The sequence below is a fragment of the Mus caroli genome, chromosome 10 (assembly GCF_900094665.2).
Source record: "Mus caroli chromosome 10, CAROLI_EIJ_v1.1, whole genome shotgun sequence".
Lineage (NCBI taxonomy): Eukaryota > Metazoa > Chordata > Mammalia > Rodentia > Muridae > Mus > Mus caroli.
In genome coordinates, this window is record NC_034579.1 from 36091469 (window position 1) to 36104254 (window position 12786).

A 12786-nucleotide genomic window follows, 5' to 3' on the forward strand; every position below is an offset into this window, starting at 1 on the left:
ACAGTTGGATCTCATGGAGGCATTTCCTCAACTGAAGCTCCTTTCTCTGTGATAACTCCAGCTGTGTCAAGTTGACACAAAAATAGCCAGTACAGAGCTAAACAAAGAATTCTCAACTAAGGAATACCAAATGGCTGAGAAGCACCTAAAGAAATGTTCAACATCCGTAGTCATCAGAGAAATGCAAATCAAAACAACACCGAGGATTCATCTCATACCAGTCAGAATGGCTAAGATAAAAAATTCAGGTGACAGCAGATGCTAGCAAGGATGTGGAGAAAGAGGAACACTCCTCCATTGCTGGTGGGATTGCAAGTTGGTACAACCACTCTGGAAATCAGTTTGGCGGTTCCTCAGAAAATTGGACATAGTACTACCTGAAGACCCAGCAATACCACTTCTGGGCATATACGCAGAAGATGCTCCAACATGTAATAAGGACACATACTCTACTATGTTCATAACACCTTATCTATAATAGCCAGAAGTTGGAAACAACCTAGACATCCCTGAATAGAGGAATAGAAACAGAAAATGCAGTACATTTACACAATGGAGTACTACTCAGCTATTAAAAACAATGACTTCATGAAATTTAAAGGCAAATGGAAGGAACTAGTAAATTTCATTCTGAATGAGGTAATCTAATCACAAAAGAACACACATGGTATGCACTCACTGATAAGTGGATATTAGCTCAGAAGTTCTGAATACCCAAGATACATTTCATAGACCACTTGAAGCTCAAGAAGAAGAAAGACCAAAGTGTGGATACTTTGGTCCTTCTTGGAAGGGGAAAAAATACCCATGGAAGTAGTTACAGAGACAAAGTGTGGAGCAAAGACTGAAGGAAAGGCCATCCAGTGACTGTCCCACCTGGGGATCCATCCCATATACAGTCACCAAACCCAGACACTATTGTGGATGTCAAAAACTGCTTGCTGACAGGAGCCTGATATAGCTGTCTCCTAAGAGGCTTTTCCAGTGCCTGACGAATACAGAGGTCGGTGCTTTCAGCCAAATATTGAACTGAGCACAGGGTCCCCAATGGAGGAGAATGGACCCAAGGAGCTGAAGGGGTTTGCACCCCATAGGAGGAACAACAATATGAACCAACCAGTACTCCCAGAGCTCCCAGGGACTAAACCACCAATCAAAGAGTACACATGGTGGGACTCATGGCTCCAGCCACATATGTAGTAGAGGATGGCCTAGTCAGTTATCAATGGGAGGAGAGGCCCTTGGTCCTGTGAAAGCTCGATGCCCCAGTGTAGGGGACTGCCAGGACCAGGAAGTGGGAGTGGGTGGGCTGGTAAGCAGGGAGAGTGGGGAGGGCATAGGGGGTTTTCAGAGGGGAAATCAGGAAAGGGGATAATATGTGAAATGTAAATAAAGGAAATATCTAATAAAAAAAAGAAGAAATCAGGACAGGAACTCAAGGAGCTGATGCAGAGGCCATGGAAAGATGCCGCTTAGTGGCTTGCTCCCCATGGATATGTCAGTCTTCTTCTTATAGAACCCCAAACAACCTGCCCTGAGATGGTACCACACACAATGGGCTGGGCCCTCCCTCACTGATCACTATATAAGAAAATTTCCCATAGTCTGATCTTATGGATCTTTTCTCAATTGAGGTTCACTTCTTTCAGATGATTCTAGCTTGTGTCAAGTTGACATAAAACTAGGCAGCACACTGTTTGCTTGAGTTATCTTTTAATGTCTCTTAATGAAATATAATTTCATTCAAAACAGTCTTGCATAGTCTTGGTTATATTATATATATATATAATATATATATATATATATACACATGCATATATATAACATACATTTTGGGAGAATTTTGTACATACTTAGGATATGTTTTGATCAGATCCACCCCTATATCTTCTCCTCCAACTCTTCCTTTATACTCTATATCAATATTTCTTCTTCCCTTCACTTCTTTTATTAAAGACGCTGAGTTCACATAGTGTTCATGGGTAGAGAGCCATGTACTGGAGCATGGGTAGCCTCATGGCCTGTGTTCTGACACTTTCCCTTCTACTGCAGCTATTAATTGCCAATAGCTAGGGGTTGGACTTCAAAAGCTTCTCTCTTAGGGATGCTGTGATTTTTTTTTTCCAGTTTGGTCTTGTGCAAATCTTGTGTATGCAGTTACAGCATTCTGAACTCAGGTCTGCAATGGTCCTGTGGTCCAGAGACACTGTTTCTCAGAGGTCATCTGCTGCCTCTGGCTCGTACAATCTCTGCTTTCTTTCAAGGTGATCCCCGAGCCTGGGGCAGGGGTGGTAGTGTAATATACATGTCCCATTTAGGGCTGAGCTCTCTATAATTCTTTATTCTCTGCATGTTCACTAGTTGTGAATATTCTTATTGAAGTGAATATTCTTATTGATTGCCGTATACTTCAAAAAGAAGTGTCTCTGATAAGGATTGAGAGATGTGCTAATCTGTGGTTCTCCTTTAGAATCTATGATCTAGACAGCCATGAGTTCTTGGTTTAGTTAACAGTATCAGGCATTAGTTCCATCCAGTGTAATGGGATAAAACCTAATCAATAAGTGTTTGGTTATGCCCCTAACATCTGTGCTACTACTATACCATTAGGCATATTTCCAGATCAGTTGTCATTGGTAGATTGCAGGGGTCACAGCTGGGCAGGACTACTGATTATTTTTGTTCCCCAGAAGTAGACACAGCAACCATATGCTATGTCATAGCAGCATGAAAGCCAGCCAGCAGAGATGAAGCTTGCAGGCTGACACCAGTCTGAAGAGTAATAAAGAACAACGGCAATAGCCTATAATGTTTGAGGTGACCTATGGGGCCCCCTAGATCAACAAGTCAAAAAGCGGTAACCCATACCCAGTACAGGCTTTTTGTTTAATAGTCCATGGTGTCTGAGAGGGGCACTATCCTCCTCCCACTGGAATGGAACTCAAAGTAATCTTTTTATTAACTACATTTATGCATTTCATGAAGCTTCTACAATAGCTGGTTTCCAGATGGCTTCCCCAAGGTCTTTAATGTTTGTTTCCCATCCCCCAATCCTTCGTGTTCCCTGTCCTCTCATCCTCCACCTCACATGACCCTGGCTACTCCTCTTTTCTTTTTTATGCCACTTGCTTTCTGCACCCCTTCATCTCTCAAAATTCCCCACAAAGGATCCTTACTTTACCAACCTACATGGAACTGCCAATTTAAACACATCTAAAGAGTCAAAGCTAGGATCCACTTCAAGTTTTGTCACAGGTGAGGACCTTCTGAAAATATTGCAGTAGTCCAAGGATTAATACCAACAACTGATACACGGGACCTCATGAGACCAAAAAAGCTTCAGTAGAGCAAAGGGCATGGTCACTGAGTAAAGAGGAAACCTAAAGAATGGGAAAAATCTTCACCAGCTATACATCTGAGAAAGTGTTAGTCTCTAGAACACATAAAAGAACTTTAACCCCCCCCCCAAAAAAAACAACCCAAAAACCAGCTCTATTTTTAAAAATAGGGCGTGTAACTAAATAGAGTTCCCCAAAGAAGTACAGTCAGCTAAAAACTATTTTTAAAAATATTCAAAATCCAGAGCCATAGGGAAATGAAAATTAAAAGCACTTTGAGATTTCATCTTACCCCAGTATTAATGGCTAAAATAAAAAACCAAAACAACACTAATCCCTCCCAAACAAAACAAATAAAACCAATTAACAGCAAATGTTGCCACAGCTACAGGGACATGGAGATACTTAGTCACCATTGGTGGGAATGCAAACTGGTGCAGCCACTAAAGAAAAGCTAGAATTAGATCCACCATATGACCCAGCTGCTCCTCTCTGGGCTCACTCTCTGAGAACTCCTGTCTTCCTGTAGAGACACCTACTCATCCATGTTCTTTGCTGCTCTAGTTACCATAGCTGGGAAATGGAAACAGCCCAGATGCTCACCAGCTGATTAGTGGATAATGAAAATGTTCTGTATTTATGTGGCTCTCCCTGCCCTCAGGGATCATCGGCTGATACAGTCCACAGGGGCAAGGGGAAGAGAGATGTTCAACTGGGGATTAGGGAACTCTGGGTACATCCAGTGAATGATTACATCTGGACCAGCTTCAAGGAGGCAGATCAACTTTACTTGGGGTAAATAATATAACTTGGGGGACTAGGAGTAGGAGCATCTGGGATAGGCAAAGGTCACTGGCTGAAGGCTTAGGGATTGTGTTTCCTTATTAGCATGGGGAAGCTTTTCAGGAGTCTCAGGGGCTAGCTGAATGGGTCCTTATCCCACTCAGCATCTAGCGAGCAGCTAGAAGAAAGGAAGTTGAACCGGTAATCTAACTGGTAGGTGCGCGTGTGTGTGTGTGTGTGTGTGTGTGTGTGTGGGGGGGGGGGGGGGGGTTGAATTCCCCAAAGTCAGAGGAAGAGAAGCCCTGAATATCAAGGGAGTCTTAGACTCTGTCCTTAGTTAGTTAACAATTTACACATTGGAATTTCATCCATCTGTAAAAACATGAAACTTGCAAGTGAAGGAATGAAGCTGTAAATAATAATATTTGGGTATATTCATTCCAATGTAAATTTCTATGACAATTAAAAATGCCCAGGAGCATTAAAAATGCTCCTTCTGGTCTGGTCTGGTGCCCTGAGCAGACCTTGGGCGCGAATTCCACAGCCAGTCCCACAACACCTAGAGGAAGAACCCCTCCCAGGTGCTCTAACATGCCCAGGATCAAAGGATCTGAGGTGCCCTGAGCAGACTTTGGGCACTAAATTTGCAGCCAGTCCCCCAACACCCAGAAGAAGCTCCACTCTCAGGTGCTCTAACATGCCCAGGATCAAAGGATCTGAGGTGCCCTGAGCAGACTTTGGGCACTAAATTTGCAGCCAGTCCCCCAACACCCAGAAGAAGCTCCACTCTCAGGTGCTCTAACATGCCCAGGATCAAAGGATCTGAGGTGCCCTGAGCAGACTTTGGGCACTAAATTTGCAGCCAGTCCCCCAACACCCAGAAGAAGCTCCACTCTCAGGTGCTCTAACATGCCCAGGATCACAGGATCCCAGGAACTTGGTCACACCAGGATCTCAGGGTCCAGAGGCAGCTTGACTCCCCGGAGCTCTGAGACACCCAGGAATTCAGGATCACAGGATTCCAGAATCAAAGGAATACAGAAACAGCTGAATTCTGAGGAGTTCTGACACAACCAGGATCACAGGAAGGACAGTCAGATATAGGGAGGGCAGGTAGCACTAGTGATAATCAGATGGCAGGAGGCAAGCATAAACATAAGCAACAGAAACCAATACTTGGCATCATCAAAACCCAATTCTCCCACCATAACAAGTCCTGGATACACCATCACACCCAAAAAGCAAGATTTGGAACTAAAATCACTTCTCAAGATGATAATAGAGGACTTTAAGAAGGACATGTTTCCATCCCCCAATCCTTCGTGTTCCTTGTCCTCCCATCCTCCACCTCACATGACCCTGGCTACTCCTCTTTCCTTTTTGATGCCTCCTGCTTTCTGCACCCCTCCATCCCTCAAAATTCTCCACAAAGGATTCTTAAAGAAATACAGGAAATCGGCCATCATTGGAAAGAGAGGCCCATCGGTCTTGCAAACTTTATATGCCTCAGTACAAGGGAATGCCAGGGCCAAGAAGTGGGAGTGGGTGGGTAGGGGAGTGGGTGGGGGAGGGTAGGGGGAACTTTTGGGATAGCATTGGAAATGTAAATGAAGAAAATACCTAATTAAAAAATAAACAAACAAACAAAAAAAGAAATACAGGAAAACACAGGTAAAAAGCTAGAAGCCCTTAAAGTGGAAACACAAACGTTGCTTAAAGAATTACAGGAAAACACAAACAGGTGAAGGTAATGAACAAAACCATCCAAGATCTAAAAATGGAAGTAAAAACAATGATGAAATCACAAAGAGAGTTAGAAAACCCAAGAAAGAGATCAGGAGTCATAGATGCAAGCATCACAAACAGAATACAAGAGATAGAAGAGAGAATCTCAGATGCAGAATATACCATACAAAACATTGACACAACAGTCAAAGAAAATGGAAGATGCAAAAAGATCCTAACCCAAAACATCCAGGAAATCCAGGATACAATGAGAAAACCAAACATAAGGATAATAGGTATAGAAGAGAGCAAAGATTCCCAACTTAAAGGCCCAGTAGATATCTTCAACAAAATTATAGAAGAAAACTTCCCTAACCTAAAGAAAGTGATGGCCATGAACATACAAGAAGCCTACAGAACTCCAAATAGACTGGGCCAGAAAAGAAATTCCTCCCGACACATAATAGTCAAAATACCAAATGCAAAGAAAGAATATTAAAAGCAGTAAGGGAAAAAGGTCAAGTAGCATATAAAGGCAGGCCTATCAGAGTTACATCAGACATCTCACCAGAGACTATAAAAGCCAGAAGATCCTGGATAGACTTCATATAGACCCTAAAAGAACACAAATGCCAGCCCAGGCTACTATACCCAGTAAAACTCTCAATTACCATAGATGGAGAAACCAAGATATTCCATGACAAAAACAAATTTAAACAATATTTTTCCATAAATCCAGGCCTACAAAGGATAGTAGATGGAAAACACCAATTCAAAAAGGGAAATTACATTCTATAAAAAGCAAGAAAGTTATCTTTCAACAAATCCAGAAGAAGATAGACACATAAACATAATTCCACCTCTAACAACAAAAATAACAGGAATTAACAATCACTTTTCCCTTAATATCTCTTAACATCAATGGACTCAATTCCTCCAAAAAGACATAGACTAACAGACTGGATATGTAAACAGAACCCAGCATTTTCCAGCATACAGGAAACGTACCTCAGTGACAAAGACAGACACTACCTCAGAGTTAAAGGTTGGAAAACAAGTTTCCAAGTAAATGTTCCCAAGAAACATGCTGGAGTAGCCATTCTAATATTGAATAAAATCGACTTTAACCAAAAGTTTCAAAAAGGATAAGGAAGGACACTTCATACTGGTCAAAGCAAAAAAATCTACCAAGATGAACTCTCAATTCTGAACATCTATGCTCCAAATGCAAGGGCACCCACATTCATAAAAGAATGCTTACCAAAGCTCAAGGAACATATTGCACCCCACACAATAATAGTGGGAGACTTCAACATTCCACTCTCAGCAATGGACAGATAGTGGAAACAGAAACTAAACAGAGACACAGTGAAACTAACAGAAGTTATGAACAAAATGGATCTATCAGATATTTATAGAACATTTCTTTTTCTTTTTTTTAACAAAAGATTTATTTATTTATTATATGTAAGTACACTGTAGCTGTCTTCAGACATTCCAGAAGAGGGCGCCAGATCTCATTGCGGATGGTTGTGAGCCACCATGTGGTTGCTGGGATTTGAACTCTGGACCTTTGGAAGAGCAGTCGGGTGCTCTTACCCACTGAGGCATCTCACCAGCCCTATAGAACATTTCTTATTCAGTAAAATACTGCAAGAAAGCATGCAAGACCCTCCACACTATCGCAGGGACAAATTTGGAGCATTCTTGCTATGGGAATGCCAAGGTTCCAGGAGGCTAAGTTTCCATGAAACTCTTTGCCTCGGGACTGTATCCAAGCCTTTAGGCCTGTCATGCAGATTCCACTGGAGTGGGTGTGGCAGGTACCCACATTCATAAAAGGTTACTAAAGCTTAAATCACACATCAAACCCCACATATGAATAGTGGTAGTAATCAACACCCTACTCTCACCAATGGACATGTTATCCAGACAGAAACTAAACAGGGAAATAATGAAGCTAGCAGAGGTTATGACTCAAGTGGAATTAACATATCTATAGAATATTTCATCCAAACACAAAAGAATATACTTTCTTCTCAGCACCTCTTGAAACCTTCTCCAAAATTTACCATATACGTCACAATGCAAGCCTAAGCAGGTACAAGAAGATTGGAATAACTCCTTGCATCTTATTAGATCATCATGGATTAAAGCTGGACTTCAACAACAGCAGAAAGCCCACAATCTCATGGAAATAGAGCAACTCTCTACTCAATGACCATTGGGTCAAAGGAGAAATAAAGAAAGACTTTCTAGAACTCAATGAAAATGAAGGCACAACATACCCAAATTTATGGGATACATTGAAAACAGTGCTAAGAGGAAGGTTCATAGCACTAAGTGCCTTCATAAAGAAATTAGATCTCTTAATAGCAATTTAACAGTACACGGGAAAGCTCTAGAATGAAAAGAATCAAACACCCACAAGAGGAGAAGATGGCAGGATATAGTCAAACTCAGGGCTGAAATCAATCACAAACAAGAACAATTCAATCAACAAAACCAAGAGCTGCTTCTTTGAGAAAATCAACAAGATAAACTCTTAGCCAAATTAACTAAAATGCAGAAAGACAAAATCAGATATGGGGGGGGGTGCATGACAACAGGCACTGAAGACTGCTAGCAGAATAGTAGCTTCCAGGCAGCTAGGATGAGGATATTATAACCCACAGTGACACACCTACTCCAACAGGGCCACACCTTCTAATTGTGCCACTCCCTGGGCAGAGCATACACAAGGCATCACACTAACCAAGCAAGTAAAAGATCAGTGACAAGAACTTCAAGTCTCTGGGAAAAGAAATTGAGGAAGATATCAGGAGGTGGAAAGATCTCCCATGCTCATGAATCAGTAGGTTTAATATAGTGAAAATAGCCATTTTACCTAAAGCAATCTACAGATTCAATGCAGTCCCCATCAAAATCCCAACACAATTTCTTAGACACCTTGAAAGAGCAATTCTCAACTTCATATGGAAAAACAAAGAACCCAGGATAGCTAAAACAATCTTGAACCACAAAAGTGCTTCTGAATCCCCATCCCTGATCTCAGATGTTCTACAGAGAGACACTGATTAAAATCTGCATGCCATCAGTACAGAGACTGTTGTGGGAATAATAAAGGGGGAACAGCAAGTTTTAACCCAGCTACTTTTTGCCCCGGCGGGCTGGACGGCTATGCACCGGTGGCAATGGCCGGCCTTTTCTTATCTCGTTTAGACTCTCTGACTCAGAGCTCCAAAATCTCTCCACCCACCTAAGTTCCCATTGGTCAGCCCCATGCTTCAAAACCCCCACGGCCTTTGTGGTGCACATGTGGCAAACCCACGCTTTGCCGCTGTACTATTCTCTCTGGAACACCACACAGACTTAGTCCAGAAACAAAAATAAACATGGTGATCAATGGAATTGAATAGAAGACCCTGAAATAATCCCCTATGGACACTTACTTTTTGACAAAGAGGCCAAAACCACATAATGGAAAAGAGAAATCATCTTCAACAAATGGTGCTGGTCTAACTGGGTGTCTGCATGTAGAAGAATGCAAATAGATCAGTATTTATCACCTTGCAGAAAATTCAAGTCCAAGTGGATCAAAGACCTCAACATAAAACTGGATACAAAGAATCTAATAGAAGAGAAAGTGGGGAAAACTCTTGAACACGTTGGTACAGGAGACAAGTTCCTGAACAGAATGGACACCAATAGCTCAGGTTCTAATATCAACAATTGATAAATGGGCCCTCAAGAAACTGCAATAAGGCAAAGGACATCATCAATAGGACAAAATGGCAGCCTACAGATTAGGAAGGAATCTTCACCAACCCCACATCTGACAGAGGGCTAATATCCAAGAACTCAAAAAGTTAGACACCAACAAACAAATAACTCAATTGAAAAGTGGAGTACAGAGCTAAACAGAGAATTCTCAACAGAGTGGTCTCTAATGGCCAAGATCACTTAAAGAAATGTTCAGTGTCTTTAGTCATCAGAAAAATCTAAACCAAAATGACTCAGAGATTCCACCTTACACCAATCAGAATGGCTAAGATCAAAAACTTAAGCAACAGTACATTTTGGAGAGGATGTGGAGCAAGGGGAACGCTCCTCCATTGCTGGTGGGAGAGCAAATGTATACAACTACTCTGGAAATCAATTTGGCAGTTTCTCAGAAAATTGGGAATAGGTCTTGTACTGGCTAATTTTGTGTCAACTTGACACAGCTGGAGTTATCACAGAGAAAGGAGCTTCAGTTGAGGAAATGCCTCCATGAGATACAACTGTAAGGCATTTTCTCAATTAGTGATCAAGGGGGAAGGCCCCTTGTGGGTGGTGCCATCTCTGGACTGGTAGTCTTGGGTTCTATAAGAGAGCAGGCTGAGCAAGCCAGGGGAAGCAAGCCAGTAAAGAACATCCCTCCATGGCCTCTTCATCAGCTCCTGCTTCCTGACCTGCTTGAGTTCCAGTCCTGACTTCCTTTGGTGATGAACAGCAGTATGGAAGTGTAAGTCGAATAAACCCTTTCCTCCCCAAACTGTTTCTTGGTTATGATGTTTGTGCAGGAATAGAAACCCTGACTAAGACAGGTCTATCTCAAGACCCAGATGTACTATTATTGGGCATATAGACAAAAGATGCTCTAGTAGACCACCAGGACACTTGCTCCACTATGTTCATAGCAGCCTTATTCATAATAACCAGAAACTGGAAAGAACCTAGATTCTCCTCAACTGAAGAATGTATAAAGGAAACTTGTCATTTACATAATGAAATTCTACATAATGAAATTTGCAGGCAAATGGATGGAACTTGAGAATATCATCCTGAGTGAGGTAATCCAAACCCAAAAGGACATGCATGGTATGTACTCACTTATAAGTGGACATCAGCCATAAAGTACAGGATAGCCGTGTTACATTCCACTGACACAAAGAAGCTAAATAATAAGGAGGGCCCAAAGGAGGATGCTTGAACCTCACTCTGAATCAGAAATAGAATTGTCAACAGAGTTGGATGGAAGGAGGGATCTGGGAGGGAGAGAGGATGGGAAGTGGACAGGGGTGGAGGTGGAATCAGATGTTGGCAGAGCCTAGAAGAGAGGGCTAGAGGAGTGAATAGAAAATAACATGGGAAAGTGGGGAGGCATTTCTAGGATGTACCAGAGACCTGGGATGGGGGAAGCTCCAGAGAGTCTATGAGGGTGACTCTAGCTGAGGCTCCTAGCCATGCAGGATACAGAGGCTGAAGTGGCTACCTCCTGTAGCCAGGCAGGACTCCCAGTGGAAGGATAAGGACACCAGCATACCCACAAAAACTCTGACACAAAAATTGTCCTACCTACAAGAAGTGCCACAGATATTGAGGGATCCCGTGGACCAGAACCAATCTCTGACACTATTAATGATGCTCTATTATGGTTGCAGACAGGAGCCTAGCATAACTGTCTTCTGAGAGGTTCCAGAACCAACCCAACAGTTGACCAAAACAGATATAGAGACTCACAGCGAAACTTTAGATGGAGCTCTGGAAGTCTTGTGGAAGAGTTAGGGGAAGGACTGAAGAACCCGGAGGGGACAGGGATTCAGAAAGAAGACCAAGAGAGTCAACTAACTTGGACCCTTGGGGGCTCCAAGAGACTGAACCACCAACCAAAGAACATAAAAGACCTGGACCTAGCTACCCCTCCTCCCACATGCATATCAGCAGATGTGCAGCTTGATCTTCATGCTCCAACAACGGGAGCAAGGGCTTACCCTGAGTCTGTTGCCTGCCTGTGGATCTTGTTCAGGCCCCTAACTGGGCTGTCTTGGTTGGCCTCAATGGGAGAGGATATACCTAGTCCTGCAGTGACTTGAGGTGTCATGGTGGGTTGGTACCCAGTGGGGACCTCAACCTTCTCAGAGATGAAGGGGGAGGGATAGGAGGAGGAGTGGTGTGAAGGGGGGAGGGCTGGGAGGAAATTGGAGGTTATGATCAGGGTGTAAAGTGAATAACTAAGAAAAGTAATGGAAAATATAAATAAATAAAAAATCACACACACACATACACACACACACACACAGAGAGAGAGAGAGAGAGAGAGAGAGAGAGAGAGAGAGAGATCCTTAAATCTTTTAAAGTCTTTGAAGTGTTCCTCGACAGAGGGACTACTCTATAAGCAGTTCCTGATTTTTAGCTGTGTTCAATAAAATATGGATAATAATATAAAAATATGGATATGGATAATAATAATAATAAAATATGGATATCACCTGGGATATAGTGCAGTCTACATTTGGTTTTTATTCTCAAATCCTGATAGCTCCTAAAACTCTTAGCACCTTGAGGGTTAGGAGTGTCTTTTGTATGCACTCATCGACTTGTTGATGAGGGCCTCTGCCATGAAGGATTCTTCCCACAGAAATGAACAAGGCATAGTTAGAAGGTAGAGACTTTCAGCATCCTCCCTCAGATTCCAGGGAAGTGAGATGTATAGCCAGTCACATCTGTGGATGTAAGTCAACATAAATATCTAAAAGGACAGGTGTGGTGCTTTGAATATGTTTGGCCCAGGAAATAGCACTATTAGGAGGTGTGGCTTTGTGGGAGAAGGTGTGGCCTTGTTGGAGGGAGTGTGACACTGTGAGTGTGGGCTTTAGGACCCTCATCCTAGCTGTCTGAAAGCCAGTCTTCTGTTTGGCTTCAGAAGAAGATGTAGACCTCTCAGTTCTTCCAGAGCCATACCTGCCTGGACGCTGCCATGTTTCCCACCATGATGATAATGGACTGAACCTCAAAACCCGTAAGCCAGCCCCAGTTAAATGTTGTCTTGTAAGAGTTGCCTTGGTCATGTTAACTGTTCACAGCAGTAAATCCTAACTAAGACACCAGGGTTAGTGGTTTCTTTGCAGCCTTTATATCAGACTAAGCTCTCCTGAGTTCTACGAGGTACTGCAGC